This window comes from Anabrus simplex, chromosome 3 (assembly GCF_040414725.1).
Source record: "Anabrus simplex isolate iqAnaSimp1 chromosome 3, ASM4041472v1, whole genome shotgun sequence".
NCBI classification, from domain to species: Eukaryota; Metazoa; Arthropoda; class Insecta; order Orthoptera; family Tettigoniidae; genus Anabrus; species Anabrus simplex.
The window spans coordinates 86,067,047-86,085,427 of record NC_090267.1 but is presented as its reverse complement, the minus strand read 5'-3'; the positions used below and the strand labels follow the sequence as shown (position 1 = coordinate 86,085,427).

The 18,381-nt window shown below is 42.3% G+C and overlaps 1 pseudogene; it reads right to left on the bottom strand.

Moving 5' to 3' along the window:
- Nucleotides 1-267: 267 nt before the first annotated feature.
- On the bottom strand, nt 268-386 carry LOC136867572 (5S ribosomal RNA; annotated as a pseudogene).
- Between the last annotated feature and the right edge of the window lie 17,995 nt (nt 387-18,381).

Genomic DNA, 18,381 nt, shown 5'->3' with positions numbered 1-18,381 from the left:
GCTCATACCTCAGTCACTGTAATATTGTCAAAGCCAAGGATGAGACTGAGACAGGTCAATGAAAGAAACACATTTATCCTACCGCAAACCAGCAAACACAGTGCACTGTAAACACTAAATCTTGCCAGCAACAGCATTAACGGGCATTGAACCAACGGCACGTGGTGTTCCCATGCGGTACTGACCACGCCAGTTGCTTAACTGCGGTGATCAGAGGAGAACCGGTGTATTCAACATGTATGGCTGCTGGCTATCAAAAAGGAATTGAGACAACGGCACATGGTGTTCCCAAACGATCACCCATTCAAGTACTAACCACGCCCAATGGTGCTTAACTGCGGTGATCGGACGAGAACCTGTATATTCAATATGGTATGGCCATTGACACATGGGCGTTATTTGGTAACAAAACATCAAAATTAATTTTATTTGAAGCACTGAAATGTCCACTAAGTGACCAGAGTCGTAAACATGGTCCTCCGGTCCTGGATTAATGAAGACAACACGAACTTTATGATAATTAAACTGTGATATTTTTCATTAGGAAATGGATTAACCTATACATTATCATGATCGCGGCAGATGACTTAAGCTGGTAATGGAGAGGCAACATTTTTGGTGTAGATGGATATGGAAAGGGTCTGCCAGGCCGAGGCGGTAAAGGCGTGCTCGGATCGCTCGGAAGCACTTGGTTTCGAATCCCCCTCAGGAAGTCGTAAAATTTAAGAAACGAGATTCCTACTTCCGTACGCGCATATGACCTTGAGGTTCACTCAGCCTACACCAAGAATGAATACCAGGTTAATTCCTGGGGGCAAAGGCGGTCGGGCATAGAGCTAACTACTCTACCCCATCACGTGCCGAGGTTACGAATAATGGAAGCTATTCACTTCCACTCCTCCAAGGGCCTCCATGGCCTGTACGGAGCTGGCTTTGCTTTTTTCTTTTGCTTTGGATATGGAACCACAGTGATGCAATCAGGCGGAGAAAAGTTCAATAAGGTTATGTTTGATATTCAGTTATTCACAATCTCTCTGACTACCTGTTTTTACATTACTGAGAACCAGATGTCAACAAATCACATGCGATTTTTAATAAAGAGTGCAGACAGTTATTGCGGTACGGTAAAGTGTCATTTTCCGTACACAAAGAAGGCAGTTACATCACAGTATGAAATAAAATAACGTTTATTTAGTTTTGAAAGTGAAGAACATTTTTTGCAGTTTCACATTCTATTCGTCATTATTCTTCTACATTCACAAAGTCCTGGCAGATGGCGTTACGTTACCAAATGCAGAAGAAGAGACGGGAATTACTACGTAAACTGAGTCGAAGCGCAAGAAAACATACAAACATCCTGTCTATATTATAATGAGCTCGGTGTCTGAATCGGTCAAAATACAAAGAAGGCCACTGACAGGCTCTTAACCTTGTTTATTTTCCTGAATATAACAACCCTCAAGAATGTTCTTATGGCAACACTCCGGAGATAAAAGTCGATATTTTGGTCAGTTTGGTGAAATTTTTATGACTGAAATTGAAAGGATTGAGTTTAATTTTTCCTTGTCACGAGGTTATTCCGCTGAATTCAAACAGTATTTATCACTATGCTAATACTTTGTTTGCCAATTGTAATTTTACATTTAAATCCCTTTTTTCTGCCATAATATTCTGCCAAAATGTAACAATATTTTTATGGTATCTGTATCACAGGTATATTAATGGAATTTTTGATTGCAGAATTTTTTCAATTAGTAGGGATTTTTAAGTCCAAAATTTTACAACGTAAAAATTACACAAACTTTAGTACAATATATCTCCTTATATAAATTATGTACAGAAAAATCGATACGTAGTGCTTTCGAAAGACATATTATCTACCTAATTACGAATTTACATTAACATGATAATTAAATTTCATGAAAAAACTGGAATTAAAAATTTCAAAAAATATTTTGGAAGAACTGTAAATTGTATATGAAAGAAATATTGGTGCTATCTCTAGTTTTATGTAGGTGACATTCTCACAAAGTTTCGTGAAAATCCATGCATTAGGTAAAAATATCTTTTTATCTCTGGAGTGCCGTCTTAATGCTTGGAGCATACAACCCTTGGGGAAAATATTAAGCCACGAATATAAATTCGTACCTCGATATATATATATATTTTACATTTCCTTGTTAAAGTGTATCTGTGAGCGTATATGATACAAATTGCCAGAAGCATTTTAAAACGCCCATTCAGTTGATGTAGGTTTTAAGTTTGGGTTTTAAAATTACGTTGAGTTATCAGAATTTTGTGCCGCAAGAGTTCTTTAACGAATCCAGGCCGTTGTGACATCCGAGGTAGAGCAAGAAACACAAAACGTTAAAGGCATATCTGCGAAGGAAGAGAAGCATAACACAACAGTTATTATCTTTACACTGATCTCTTTTTAAACCAACGTTGCTGTAAGGGAGTGAAAACACGGCGGTGTCCTAAGGCGTGATACTTTTGGGTCGGGGATACAAGTGGGCGGGAGGACCAGTACATCACCCAGGCGGCCTCACCTGCTATGCTGAACAGGTTCTTTGTAGGTCAACTCTTGTTCTTTTCCGATCCCGACGGTATTAGAGCACTCGAGGCCTAGGGAGTCCTTTTATTTTCCCGCCCTTCGTGGCCCTTGTCTTTCTTTGGCCAATACCTTCATATTTCGAACTATCTGATACCTTCCATTTTTCCCTCTGATTGGTGTTATACAGAGGATGGTTGCCTAGTTGTACTTCCTCTTAAAACAACAATCACCACCACCACCATCACTGTAAGAAGTGTGAACTAAACATGGCCACACAGCTTGTTGCAAATAGATTAATGTGGATGTACCTACAGTAGTTATTTCACGGAGGCTTGCAGACTGAACGCTGAAAGGCACAAAAGTCTATAATGAAGATAATGTTATATTCCACTAACTACTTTAACGGTTTTAGGAGACTCCTAGGTGCCGGAATTTTATCCCTCCTGTGTTGTTTAACGTGCGCTCTACCGCCTGAGCTATTCGAGCTAGCTAGAATTAAGATATATATATGGACGTATCTAGGTATGTACTGTATGTATGTAAAAATATATTCACTGACTCAATGAATCCCTCTCCCCGTTACCAATTCATCAGCCATAAAATTTAACATCGATTCAGTCTCACTTCCTTCCACCTCGCATCCATATTCAATCACAACCATCCACACTCCATATCTTATGGCAAACACCATGTATCAAATAAAAATGGAATATCATTGATCATGCACTTATTTAGCCAAGGGTTCGAATATTTTCTTCTCCAAATTAACAATTCGTTTTATCCACCTCAAGTATAATTCACTACCATCACAAGCACGCCCAGTCTCCTGGCAAGATAGAGAACGTTACTCTCTACGTGGCCCGGTACTTCCTTTTGTTTACTGGAACAATTTAGGCATTGGACGACGCTATTGAAGTTGATTCAACAGATGTTAATTAGTCCCAACAGAATAACTTTGCGTTGTGTTCCCTTTAGAAACGGCAAGTCTCGCGTTACTTAAGCAAATATTGAGAGAGATGCTATGTTCAATGCAAACAGTACGATTACGTTCTTGGTTCGAACCCCACTGTCGGCAGCCCTGAAAATGGTTTTCCGTGGTTTCCCATTTTCACACCAGGCAAATACTGGGGCTGTACCTCAATTAAGGCCACGGCTGCTTCCTTCCCACTCCTAGCCCTTTCCTGTCCCATCGTCGCCATAAGACCTATCTGTGTCGGTGCGACGTAAAGCAACTAGAAAAAAATGACTTTCTTCTTCAGTTTTTGACTGTACTGATCAGTGGCGTTTTCTCAGGGTGTGTAAGTTGTGTGTCAATGTACAAATAAAACTCGAAAGATAAAGTGGCTTTTTGTTGTTGCTAAAACGTAATGTTATATAATAAAGTATTTTTTTCTTTCGTTATCGTTCGTTGTTCTGCTTTATATCCTGTAGTTACCCTCAGCACCGTCTGGAACCGTCTGCCATGCCGCCAAGGCGTTGGTTCTGTTTCCGAAGACTCGGCAGCTTCACTCCCCGGAATCGCGTATACGCGCATGCGCACTCAGCACACTTGCCTCATGCTTGCTAAACCTGCCCAAGGCGCTGTTCCAGTTTCCAACGTTTTGTTTGATTCTTGTTTTCGAGTTCTATGCAAGTGTATTATTGCTTACGCAATCAAGTCGGAGGCTTAAATGTTTTAATGCCGGTAGTGAAAGCATAGAAAAGCAATTATAAAATCATTTTTCATCACTTTTTTATAGTGAAAAAAATTCAAGTGATTGACAGTGGTCCAATATGCCTGGCAATTTTCAGGGCTCCCGACGGTGGTTTGTTAATTTTCTGTGCTTTAGTTTCGCAATATTCTTCCTCTCCTTCTTTAGCTGTTTACCCTCCAGGGTCGGTTTTTCCCTCCAACTCAGCGGGGGATCCCACCTCTACCGCCTCAAGGGTAGTGTCCTGGAGCTTCAGACTCTGGGTCGGGGATACAACTGGGGAGATAACCAGTACCTCTCCCAGACGGCCTCGCCTGCTACGCTGAACAGGGGCCCTGCGGGGGGGGGGATATTGGAAGGGATAGACAAGGAAGAGGGAAGGAAGCAGCCGTGGCCTTAATTTAGGTACCACCCCGGAATTTTCCTGGAGGAGAAGTGGGAAAGCACGGAAACCACTTCCAGGATGGCTGGGATGGAAATTGAACCCACCTCTAATTTGACCTCCCGAGGCTGAGTGGACCCCGATCTAGCCCTCGTACCACTTTTCAAATTGAGGCACCGAGCTCGATAGCTGCAGTCGCTTAAGTGCGGCCAGTATCCAGTATTCGGGAGATAGTAGGTTCGAACCCCACTGTCGGCAGCCCTGAAGATGGTTTTCCGTGGTTTCCCATTTTCACACCAGGCAAATGCTGGGGCTGTACCTTAATTAAGGCCACGGCCACTTCCTTCCCAGTCCTAGGTCTTTCCTGTCCCATCGTCGCCATAAGACCTATCTGTGTCGGTGCGACGTAAAGCTAATAGCAGCAAATTGAGGCGCTGCCTTCTGACCCCAACTTGGCAGGTTCGATCCTGGCTCAGTCAAGTGGTATTTGAAGGTGCTCGAATACGTCAGCCTCGTGTCGGTAGATTTACCGGCACGTAAAAGAACTCCTGCGGGACTAAATTCTGGCACCTCGGCGTCTCCGAAAACCGTAAAAGAGTAGTTAGTGGGACGTAAAACAAATAACATTGTTATTATTATTATTACTTTTCAAATTTCGTGGCAGAGCCATCGGACCCGGGCCTCCGGGGGTGGCAGCTAATCACACTAACCACTACACCACAGAGGCAGACTGCGTTATTGTTGCAGTATATAAAATTTGACAATGGTGAAATGACTGAAATGGTCAAAGTATGCATTTCACCTTGAAAGAAAATTGTAATTCTCTGCAGACTTTCTCTGTTTTCTCCACGGCTTTCTATTATGCTAATTAATTTCGTGATCTGAATAATGTAGTAAAAATAATAGGTGGGGGGGGGGGGGAATGTGCGGGCTTATATTTAAACCATTAATTTCATCTATAACAACGCCGGAATTTCTGGCCCAGGAAACGCCACTGTTAATGATATTGGAAATTTTAGCTGTGTTACAACACGCATGCACGCAAATATGGAGTAAAATAGATTGCAAATGCCAGCAACAATTACAGCTGTTTCTACGAGTTCCTTCTCAATTTCTACTGACGTTACATAGAAAAGCAAGCTGTGTGATGAAGTAGAGAGGAGCTTAGTTCTCCGGCCTGTGCTCGCTGGCTGCCCGTTCATGTGAAGCACCAAAGCGGTCAAGTACGTACTTGTGTTGACTCTGTGACCTTCCTCCGTCGCACCATTCACTTCTAAGGACTCCGTTCGAACCCCTTGCCTTTGTTCTCGCCAGCAGGCACTTAGAAACCAGGTCATTGATAAACCTAGGACGTATTGTGGAGTTCCTACGACAGGAAACTCGCTGATGTAGCTACGTTGGCGTAACCGTGGTAGGCATAGCAGTTGAAATATTAGGAAAATCAATGTTCAAATCCCATTGCGGACACAAAGTATACGATGGGGTGTTTTTTCTTTTCCCCAAAGTTCACCTCCCTCGCCTCTTAAATGCACTGGTGTGGCTTCATTACCACTTTATGCATTTATTTACTAGCAAATGTACCCGTGCTTCGCTAAGGTATTCTACATTGCATATGGATATCGAAGTAAATTACTGTACATGCACTGAATAAGACCTTTCTAAATTGCATGTCTCTTAGCGTTATCCAGAAACAGCAGGGGGAGGTTACTATACGTTGTTTCCAATATAAAGTGCGAGTTGCGGAGTGTGATGATAACGGCAGGCTCACTTGCCTACTGCCATTCACAATCAAGTAGGTAAGTTTTCATTATAATGGGAGACTCGATTACCTACTGCGTGGTCAGAATCGATCTGTAGAAATTCCACTGCAATGGCAGGCGCCCTTTCCTACTTCCAGACAGATTACAAAATTGAGTTGTGCTGTTATCATTACAATGACAGACCCATTTTCTTAATGACAGTCACACCGAGTTGGTAAAAATGAAATGTCGTATGGCTTTTAGTGCCGGGATATCCCAGGACGGGTTCGGCTCGTCAGGTGCAGGTCTTTCTATTTGACTCTCGTAGGCGACTTGCGCGTCGTAATGAGGATGAAATGATGATGAAGACAACACATATACCCAGCCACCGTGCCATTGGAATTGACCAGTCAAGGTTAAAATCCCCGACCCGGCCGGGAATCGAACCCGGGACCCTCTGAACCGAAGGCCAGTACGCTGACCGTTCACCCAACGAGTCACCGAGTTGGTGAGTTTCCATTATAATAGCAAGAACACTATGCCTAATGCTAGTCATATTTTAGATGGGTAAATTTGTTTATAATGGTGGGCACATTTTTCTACTCCCAAAGATAATCGTTTAGGGGAATTTCGAAAACAATTGAGTGCTCCTTTGACTTCTGCCAGTCAAATCGAGAAGGGAATTATTAATTACAATGGTAGTCACTCTTTACTAATGCTAGTCACAAAGGAGATGGAGAAGGATCCCATTCCTACTCCCAGTCAAAATTGATGTGACCGGGCGAGTTGGCCGTGCGCGTAGAGGCGCGCGGCTGTGAGCTTGCATCCGGGAGATAGTAGGTTCGAATCCCACTATCGGCAGCCCTGAAGATGGTTTTCCGTGGTTTCCCATTTTCACACCAGGCAAATGCTGGGGCTGTACCTTAATTAAGGCCACGGCCGATTCCTTCCAACTCCTAGGCCTTTCCTATCCCATCGTCGCCATAAGACCTATCTGTGTCGGCGCGACGTAAAGCCCCTAGCAAAAAAAAAATTGATGTGGAGAGTAATGATTACAAAAGCAGACGCCCTCCTGCTGGGAATCACTATCGATATAAATTATTAATTATAATGGCAAAAACACCCTTTATACATCGCTACAAAGCGACTTCAATGAATATATATAGATAGACATACGAAGTATATCCATGCTTACAATATTAAAAACCTTCATTTACAGATTTACTGTTACAAAACGATACGTCATATCGACAAGCGGATTGTACCATAAGACGCCTCATTTAGCTGTCTAAATGGCTGGTCTTGAGATATTTTCTCCTCTCTCATCTATTTATGGATAAAATTGAGTTAGAAACGGGGAATAGGGTGAAATTAGGATAAGGTTTTCTCACAGTAATAATGTGTCAGCTATAAACATAGAATTTGGCTTACGAAACGATACCGAGCGGACCAGTGTTCGTGTGGAATTACATGATTCTATCTTCCCTATAAGTGATTCGAACTACGAATTATACGTGTACAAAGAACAAAATGTACGTATAATCGAGATACAGAGACAAATCTAATAGACCTAGGTATATTGAATACCGAGCTCGATAACTGCAGTCGCTTAAGTGCGGCCAGTATCCAGTATTCGGGAGATAGTGGGTTCGAACCCCAGCACAGCATCGCCTGCGATGCTAATTTTAAAACCTTCTGAGTAACACTTAAACTTTCCATGGCCTTCCACAGAGCAGCCCGAACTTTTCGTAGACACCACAATGGATATAATAAGACAATTTCAAGGTACAAAAGTACTTGACCGGCCAAAGTGTTAGCTGGTCCCCCATCCATCCTTATTATGTGGAGGTGGGAATAAACCAACATTCTGACCGACCAAGTACTTGAAACGTGTGAATCCATACCCTTTAACACAAATAAATATCAGTAATAGATGTCATTAATTTAATTTGCTCTTTGATGGAAAACACCTATTCTAACATCTCAACAAATTTGTGGTGAAGACGAAGAACTTCTGGTAAGCCAATGAAATTTCGAACCCCACCTAATTAATGTTACTTCAATTAAATAAATTCCTACCTCGGTAACTTTTAAATTTGTACTTGTCGGCAGCACGGAAGATGGTTTTCCGTGGTTTCCCATGTTCACACGAAGCAAATGCTGGAGCTGTACCATAGTTAGGGCTATGGCCACGACCTTCCCACTCCTAGCCCTTTTTTTTTTATCGTATCGTCACTATGGTGACTTACCTGTGTCGGTGCGACGTGAAGCAAATTGTGAACAAAACAAACCAAACCCTCAGTTTTCTGCGATGATGGGATAGGAAATGGGTGGGCCTGAGAAGGAACAGGCCGTAGTCGTAATTTTAATGAAGGTACACCGGGCGAGTTGGCTGTGCGGTTAGGAGCGCGCAGCTGTGAGCTTGCATCCGGGAGATAGTGTGTTCGAACCCCACTATCGGCAGCCCTGAAGATGGTTTACCGTGGTTTTCCATTTTCACACCAGGCAAATGCTGGGGCTGTACCTTAACACGCGACTGGTCGCTATATGAGATTTTCTCTCACATTATTTTTTATTGTGATATTACTTCACAGTGATGAGAGGGAGGTGACTGTTCCCTCTTCTAGCTGAGTTTATAACTGTCGTGAGTAGAGCGATTTACATTCGAAGGGTAAGCACCTCCTCCCCTAGTCAGAACAAAGGTTCCTATGTGTCCGTGCGCGCTGCGTGAGAGTTTCTCTCATCGCGCGACCAATGGCGTTGGTGTTATGGTGAAATGGAGCGGGAAACTTACTCCTGTTGTACGCGTTAGTATTTGTATTATGAGCTCTTCTTGTTTTTGAAAATGTTATTGTGTTAAGAAACCTTGCTTTTTATGTAAATATTACTAGATATAATGCATGTGTGAGATTTTGTTTTTTTACAACTTCATATGTTATTTTAGGTAGTAATTTGTGCCTTAAATAAACAGCTAATCATATCCGGCTCCATGGCTACTGGTTGGCGTGCTGGCCTTTGGTCAGACAAGTCTCGGGTTCGATTCCCGGCGGGGTCGGGAATTTTAACCTTAATTCGTTAATTTCGCTGACACGGGGGCTGGGTGTATGTGTCGTCTTCATCATCATTTCATCCTCATCATGACGCGCAGGTCGCCTATGGGAGTCAAATCGAATGACCTGCATACGGCGAGCCGAACTTGTCCTCGGACACTCCCGGCGCTAAAAGCCATACGCCATCTCTCTCTCTCTCTCTCTCTCACACACACACGCACACACACACAGCGTATCATTTCATTCTTATCTAAAATATATAAGGCAGAACTTGCGTTTCATTTCAGTAGTAAATTTACGCCCCACAAAACTGTGAAAAATGTCATATTTATTTTAATGTGAGAGAAAGTCTCACGCGCGACCACTCACGTTACATTTCGGCTAGCGACCACTCGCGGGTTAATTAAGGCCGCGGCCGCTTCCTTCCTACTCCTATCCCTTTCCTATTTCATCGTCGCCATAGGACTTATCTGTGTCGGTGCGACGTAAAGCAAGTAGCAAAAAGGAAAAAAACCCGTACAGTTCCTGCATTTGTCTGGTTTGAAAGTGGGAAATAACGGAATAACATCTTATGATCTACCGATTGTGGGATTCGATCCATCATCTCCGGAATGCAAGCTTACAGCTACCCGCCCCTGAACTCGCTCGACCTGAAATCTAATGCACCAGCTGTGCAACTACACAACATATCCAATAAAAGTTGAGTTCAATTTCCTCCCTCACGTTTGATTTAAATACGTATATGTATGCATAGGGAGTGCATCGAGGTTACAGCATTAACTCCCGTCTTCAGATGTGACCTCCTGTGTGTCTGCTAGCGAGTTGTGAATCTTGTCGATTGCCTTATTTTTCTTTCTGAATGCGATTCCTTCTTTTATCGAACTGCGGTGAGGTAGTTATAGCTCCGGTGTAATGTATGTGTGAGAGTGTACTGTGCTGCAGTGTGTCGGCTGGTGCAATATATTCTACTGATATTGCAGCCACTAAAATTTTATGGCAAGAAAGATATACAAGTTTAAACTCCATAAAAATTATTTTATATGTTTTCTGTAGATCATGTTAAATTGTGTCGTTGGGTACAGGTCAAGTTGGAAACGTCTTGATGTGTCGGTCTTAGTAGAATAGAAAGGAAGTTATAAGAGCATTTCCAATTTGAGACGCTCATCACCATGGTGCAAGGGTTAGCATAGTAATAATGCTATCGGTTTCACGTCCTATTAACTACCTTTACGGTTTTTGGAAACGTCGATGTATTAGAATTTTGTTCCTCAAGAGTTCTTTTCTGTGCCGGTAAATATAATGTGCCATTTAGAACAGGTGGTAAAGGAACTCAAAGAAGAATTTGGGAAGGGAATCACAATCCAAGGAGAGGAAATCAAAACTCTGAGGTTTGGCGATGATATTGTTATTTTCTCTGAGTTTACAGAAGATCTGGAGAAATTGTTTAATGGTATCAGCACAGAATTGGAAGAGAGGTAAAAGATGAAAATAAAAAAATCTAAAACAAAGGTAATGGAATGCAGTCGAAGTCAGGTGATGCAGGAAATATTAGATCAGGATGTGAAGTCTTAAATGAAGTAGGCTATATGAATACGTTTTACTTGTATAGTAAAGTAACAAATGATGGCATAAGTGAGGAGGGTATATAAAATGCAGACTAGTAAAAGCAAGGAAGAAGTTTCTTGAGAACAGAAATTTGCTCACCTGGAACATTGATATAGGAATTAGAAATATGTTTTTGAAGACCTTCGTCTGGAGTGCAGCATTGTATGGAAGCGAAACGTGGACAATAAGCAGCACAGAAAAGAGCCGAATAGAAGCGTTTAAAATGTGGTGTTACAGAATAATGCGTAAGGTAATAATAATAATAATGGCGTATGACCTCCGGAGGGGCCTGGTGCAGGTCTTTTTCTAGCAGACGGCCTGCATGTATGTGAAGATGGGGGCCCTACCTAAGATGATTTCTAATGTTGCATACGCCACACACACCCAGTCCCCGAGCCATTGGAACTAAGAAATTAAGGTTAAAATCCCCGACCCGGCCGGGAATCGAACCCGGGACCCTCTGAGCCGAAGACCAGTACGCTGACCATTCAGCCAACGAGCCGGACAATGCGTAAGGTGAGATGGGTAGATCGAAACGCAAATGATGAGATCCTGAATCGAATTGGTGAGAGTGGTGGTGGTGATTATTGTTTTAAGAGGAAGTACAACTAGGCAACCATCCTCTATATGACTCTAATCAGAGAGAAAAATGGAAGGGAACCGACAATTCGAAAAATGAAGGTATCGGTCAAAGAAAGGCAAGGGCGAGGAAGGGCGTAAAAATGAAAGACTCCCTAGGCCTCACAATCTAACACCGTCGGGTCGGAAAAGAACAAGTGTTGACCGTGGGAGGTCGGATGGGACAGACGAAAGTGAGGAGCCTGGCACAAGTAAGTGGGAGCAGTTTCAGGACTCAGCTTAGGGCCCCGTGGACACCAATCCACGCTCAGAAGTTGAGAGCCTCTGGAGCCCCTTTCAGTCGCCTCTTACGATAGGCAGGGCATACCGTGGGTGTTATTCTACCACCCAGGCGGAGGCGAGTGAAAATGAGTTCCGGTCTAATATAGTAACAGTTCGAGGTCTTTCCATACTCTTAAGGCCTTGGCACACAGAATGCGGGCTGCGACCACGTTCTGCGAACTCTGCCCGCAGCGGGCTGGACGCCAAACAGAGTTTCGTAATATTGTATCATCTCTGTCACACACACTCCGGTCTGCGACAACGATCTCATCCAGGACGTAACGGGCTGCGATCAGTTGTGTTTCGAGTCTGTTGCCCGCATAGTGTATGCGTTCTTTCTTGAAATGGACCCGGAAAGACTTATCGAAGAGGTGAAAAAATACTCATTTTTATATGAGCGAGGACATCAGTGGCGTATCCTGGAATCTCCACTGAGGCATGCAACTAGTAACCATGCAGTTAACACAATTTATTAAGTAAATTTCAATTATACTCACCCTAATTACATGTAGGTGAACTCGAGCCAAACAGTTTTACTGTAAGTTTCTGGATTGAACGTGCGTACACAATTCTTGTTTTCTCTTTTTACATTTACGAGGGTCCGCCTCTGTGGTGTAGTAGTTAATGTAATTAGCTGCCACCCCCGGAGGCCCGGGTTCGCTTCCCGGCTCTGCCACGAAATTTGAAAAGTGGTACGAGGGCTGGAACGGGGTCCACTCAGCCTCGGGAGGTCAACTGAGTAGAGGTGGGTTCGATTCCCACCTCAGCCATCCTCGAAGTGGTTTTCCGTGGTTTCCCACTTCTCCTTCAGGCAAATGCCGGGATGGTACCTAACTTCAGGCCACGGCCGCTTCCTTCCATCTTCCTTGTCTATCCCTTCCAATCTTCCCATCCCCCGCAAGGCCCCTGTTCAGCATAGCAGGTGAGGCAGCCTGGGCGAGGTACTGGTCATCCTCCCCAGTTGTATCCCCCGACCCAGAGTCTGAAGCTCCAGGACACTGCCCTTGAGGCGGTAGTGGAGAGATCCCTCGCTGAGTCTGAGGGTAAAGCCAACCCTGCAGGGTAAGCAGATTAAGGAGAAGAAGAAGAAGAAGAAATTTACGAGGGAAGGTAGAGGTCTCGCGGCTTTAACTATTTGCATCTTTTCATCAAACGAACGGCCAGTAAATGGCTGTAAACATGTCGACTTTCTCCAAGTTGCTAACAGATGGCAGAGGGTAGCACGGGTATGGGGTGACAAATTCTGACCAAGTTTCAATTGCAGCGACATCGTTCGGAGGGTTTCAGAACTACGTCTGCCACTGAATGCAATTTTAAGATTGAATGCCTTACGTCGTTAACTCCTCCATTTGCTGTATCTTTCTTCCGAGAGTGGAGTAGACGGCGAGACTACACCAGCACCACACGTAATCAAGCAACGGAACTAGTACAGTTGCGCGGACCTTTTGAACTTCTGAGAGATGAAATCGTTAATATTTGACCTGAAACAACCTAAAATCGTAAATCAGACAGTTCTTTGTGTTATCATAACGCATGCAATGAATGCCTTGCATTCAAGGAGAATACGCCCCTGGAGGACATGTTGAGTATATAAACGCCGACAAGAAGACAGAAAAGTGGAGGGAGATAGGACGTGCATTGAACTCGGACGGTTTAAGTGCGATGAAAAATGTATTACATTTTCAACTTTAAATTTTCACAACAACTTGTTTAATTACCATTGTATGTAAATTGTTCTATCAAATAATTACTAATAATGTAATTATTTTAACTATAAGTACATCTTAATTTAGACTGGATAGATGTGCAATGTTTTGTCAGGTTATCTAAAAGCGAACCATTTGGTCAAATCATTAAAAAAAATATTGTTCCTTTCGTTATTGTTTACAACAGTTCAAGTGTCTTTCAATTATTGATGAAATAGTTTACGAAGTATTGGCGAACTTCCAGGGGAGCGTTGTTTGCTCTACGGTTACTTGGTGTATGAAGAAGTAAAGCACGTGGTTGTCCGTTTTCCTCTTGATTTTCTACTTTAGCGGTTACGTCCCAAGTCTCATTTATAATAATGTAATTATGTAGACAATAACAGGCTTGGACAATGAGCACCGCTGTGTCGACGTCAGTTTCTATAGGTCTGTGGAAGATACGCCTTTTTGAACTAATATACCAAAACCGTTTTACACAACTCGTCGAGTCCTAGAGAGTCGTCGGTTGAATTGTTTTTTATGTGGGTCGTTGTGAGCAGCAGTCTTGGGAAAGGGGCGCATTAAGAATGTGTGTAATCCAAACCCTTAATCTCCAACTAATATGTGAGGGACTTGTAAGTTTCTCCATCGTAGAGGCTTTGCAGGTAGAATTGTTTTTCCAACAAGGAAATCACAGTAAAAGGACGAGTTTTCAAAAATACCATGGTCACTCAGCCCCCCGTAGCTGCCAACATCCACTACTAGGAATTTATATAAGGGGTCAATTAGCTAGAAAAAACTACGGAAAAATATTGTTTATAGCAGAAGTAATTTGAACCGCTGTTGGGTGGACATTTTATTTTTACATGTTTCCCGTCGATGCTCCCTACACAATTGGGGAAGTTCCACATTTCTCGAAATCCGGTCTCAGCTCGTTTCCACGTTTCGGCGATTGGCGTAGGTAGGTATAAGGGCTGCAGTACATTCCAAATTTCTTTGCAGACTTCCTTTATAATTGTTGAGACAGTTGAGCGCCCAACTCGAAATTGAGGCTATGGAAGTTTCCCAAACGAATAGTGCAGGCCCTTCAGGGAGTAGTGTTCCTGTGACTGAAGAACAGCAATTACTCTCCACACAAACGCCGCAACCCCCAAACAGGAAGACAAATTCTAAAGAGCAGAGTGAAGACATCAAACAACTAATAAATTATTTTGATACGAAAAACGCCTCAAAACATCAACCTGACGAAATAGATCATCTTTTCATGAGCAACGCTGCAACTTTAAACGTTCTTTTGCCGAGGAGACCGGTCAAACTGAAAATACAGTTAGCTGAGCTATTTGGTAAGGCTGAACTGGAAGAAATCGATGAACATTATTCATATTCTTCAAGTACTTCCTGTTGTAGTTCACTGGGCTCAGATGAAAGATTCTATCGTGATTACAGCAGCAGCAGAGATACCAGTTCAACGATTGGTAGGTTCTCCAATGGTCAGAGCACTTCTGCGGCTACAGAACAACCCGTTTGTACGGAACAATTGCAACCGCAGGAAGCTGATCCTTCTACATCAGCAACAATCGGAAATCTAAATACAAGAGACATATACGAAGGTGGAGCTAACTTTTTTGCTCAGCAATAAACTACAAACCCTCTTATTTCACGTCAGCTTTGTTAGCTTGCCAATCTAAACATTCCATTTTGTGACATGACACAAAATATTTGTAATTTTTATCATTAACAATTTATAGTAAATTTTGTTCATAAGGTATATTCTAATTATTTTAAATAACTTACTTAAACAAATTGCCAGCCTTTATCTTGCAGGAATAGGTCTCCTCCAGTTTGTTGTGAATTTATTTATAGTCGGTTCCAGTAAATTATAAAACATTTCGAAACACTCACGAGACATTCGAAAGTAAGTAAAATTCTATCTTCAAAACTCTCTAATTCTCGACATAATCTGTGATATTCGCCTAATTGTTCTCGTTGCAAATTTATTTCTTGAATCCATTTCCGCTTCTTCTTCTTCTTTATCATAAGGACAAATAATGCTAATATTTCCTCGTCATCAGAAGAACACCGCATATTTGAATATGTTTCTCTTCTGCTGACAAAACGCAGGTGGCCTTTCTAAGCTGTCCGCACGCTCTAGCATGCCGCAATGTGTGTGACATCTCCGGATTCCAGACCGCATTGGGTTTCACGACGTCCTGCCCGTGGTCGCAGCCCGCATTCTGTGTGCCAAGGCCCTAGATTTGCGTGATTAGCGTAATGGCTTTATTGCAGTCTTTCCAACCAAAGATTCAAATGCTAGTGGATATCAGAAAGCAATTTTCTCGTGATAACACAGGTGGTATCAGATTCGGCGTCAATGCGGCTATAGCTGGTATAAATGTGAATATCCTTTTCATATCTTCTCTTGGACGTTCGTTTAACTTCCTTCACCTGACTGCTACACTAGAAACGGCTGTCTACCTTGGAGGTGTAGTGCATAGCTAAGAATAGACCAGCACGTGAATTATTAGACATAAATAAATGATTCGAAGTTTCACCGGGCGGAAATGTTGATGGGAGCCGACAGGTAAATTATGACGTTATTGGCAACTTTTAATAAAAATTGAGATACTTATAGGTTAAGCATTTAAAATTTCTGTCGACGGCATCCTTGAAAGATGTTTGTATTTTTACAATGGCAATTACGGTAAAAAAATAAGTTATTTACTAGTATTAAGGTGATTAGTCCGCCTCTGTGGTGTAGTAGTTCGCGTGATAAACTGCCTCCCCCGGAGGCCCGGGTTCGATTCCCGCCTCTGCTACGAAATTTGAAAAGTGGTACTGTAACCGTATCGGCAATATAGATAATTAATTGGCAATTGGTTGAGGGAATAGAGACCCTTATCGAGCTTATTTGTCCATGTCGAAGTTAGGTTGTATCTGATTGCGCAACACTTCCGACTTGATGGCGCCGAATCAAGTGTATCATAGCTTGAAAAATCCACAGAGAGAGAACGCTAGCTGAGCAAAGGACAAGGAGGGAAGACACATTTTTTTAACTCCGCCCAGTAAAAATTGCTGAAAACGGTAATGCCAACGTGGGATCTCAATTTGATACGGAATATTTCTAGATAAGCGCACTAATTATCAAGGGAAACCTCGGTATGTTATATGTTCACATAGTATACCTCTGCCGAAATTATAATTGCTTATTGAATTTCAACGTGTGTACAATTACGCCGCAAGAGGATAAGGTAAGCGTCAGTACCGTACCCGCGCTAGCTGGGAACTCATACTCCGGACAGGGAATCCCTGAAGAAGCATAGTATTTGATTGTAAATATCTGAAAAACCGCTGATCGATTTGTTTTCCGTGCATAACCACATTACATAGAATTCTAAGCTACACGTTTGACCGCATCGCTGATGTCGCAGGACTCGTAGGATTGCAGATATGCAAAAAATGTGGTTGGGACTGTCCACCATCCCTTCTCCGAATCGGGGTGAAATTATATAAGAGGACGCCCTGTTGGGGAAGGGAGGACGTGCCGTGAAGTATTCGAGGCAGACACACAGTCCGGTGCTGCCTCAGACTTTTCTTTGTGTGGGAGTGCAAGTTTGTATTCTGTCGGTACGCTGTAGTAAAGACTATTTTCTAGTTTATAGATGAAGCAAGATTACTGAAAATATGTGAAAATTCGATTAACAGACCATCGTATCGCTGTGAACTGTGTGGGTAGAAAGTAAAGTAGAATTCCCCGCGTATCGCCTTTATAAACGGAGTGGGCGATAAGTTAATAGATTTCACTACATGTCGTATTTATGAACTGTGTCGGTGAAATTATAAGTAAAATCAACCATAATTGGAGTTTCATAAACTGTGTCGGTGAATTTATAAGTAGCATCCGCCATAATTGGAGTTTCATAAACCGTGTCGGTGAAATTATAAGTAAATCAACCATAAGTGGAGTTTCATAAACTGTGTCAAAGGAATACGAGATTTAATTAAACGTCGTTTACATGAGCCCTTTTCCAGTGGAAGATCCCAGGACTATGAAGGTGCCCAGGATGACCGCAAGCGGATTTGAACCAGGGATCGGCGCCAGCACCATGATGGCCTAAATGTCCACTAGGGGCCTCTCCGAGGTTCGGGCCATGGACATCCCAACATGACGATAAGTACACTGATTTGAAATATTTGTAGTCCTGTAAATGCAGGGTTAATTTCGTGTAAATATGGAAATTATATAGGATAGTGCTGTAAGAGTGAAATGCATTTGTTTTAAACTAGGTAGCAGCTTTGTAGTGATCTTCATGTTATATTAAGTAAACTTAATCTAGGTGGGAATGGGAAGTATGAAATATGGGATAAATTTCAAGCATTTATAATTTTCAATCGAGAGCAAATCATGCGCATGAATTAAAAATTAGATATCCGGAGGTTGAGAGTGCTTTAGATCAAGAGGGTAAAGTATAAATTCGTTTTCAGGATTTCAAACGGTATAATTAATATTCTTTATATTGAACTATTCACTTTATATTTGTAATGCATGACGGTACGGTAAAGTATGAATGAATACTGATATGCATTTAGGGCAGTAGCCCAGGTGGCGGATTCCCTATCTGTTGCTTTCCTAGCCTTTTCCTAAATGATTTCAAAGAAATTGGAAATTTATTGAACGTCTCCCTTGGTAAGTTATTCCAATCCCTAACTCCCCTTCCTACAAATGAATATTTGCCCCAGTTTGTCCTCTTGAATTCCAACTTTATCTTCATATTGTG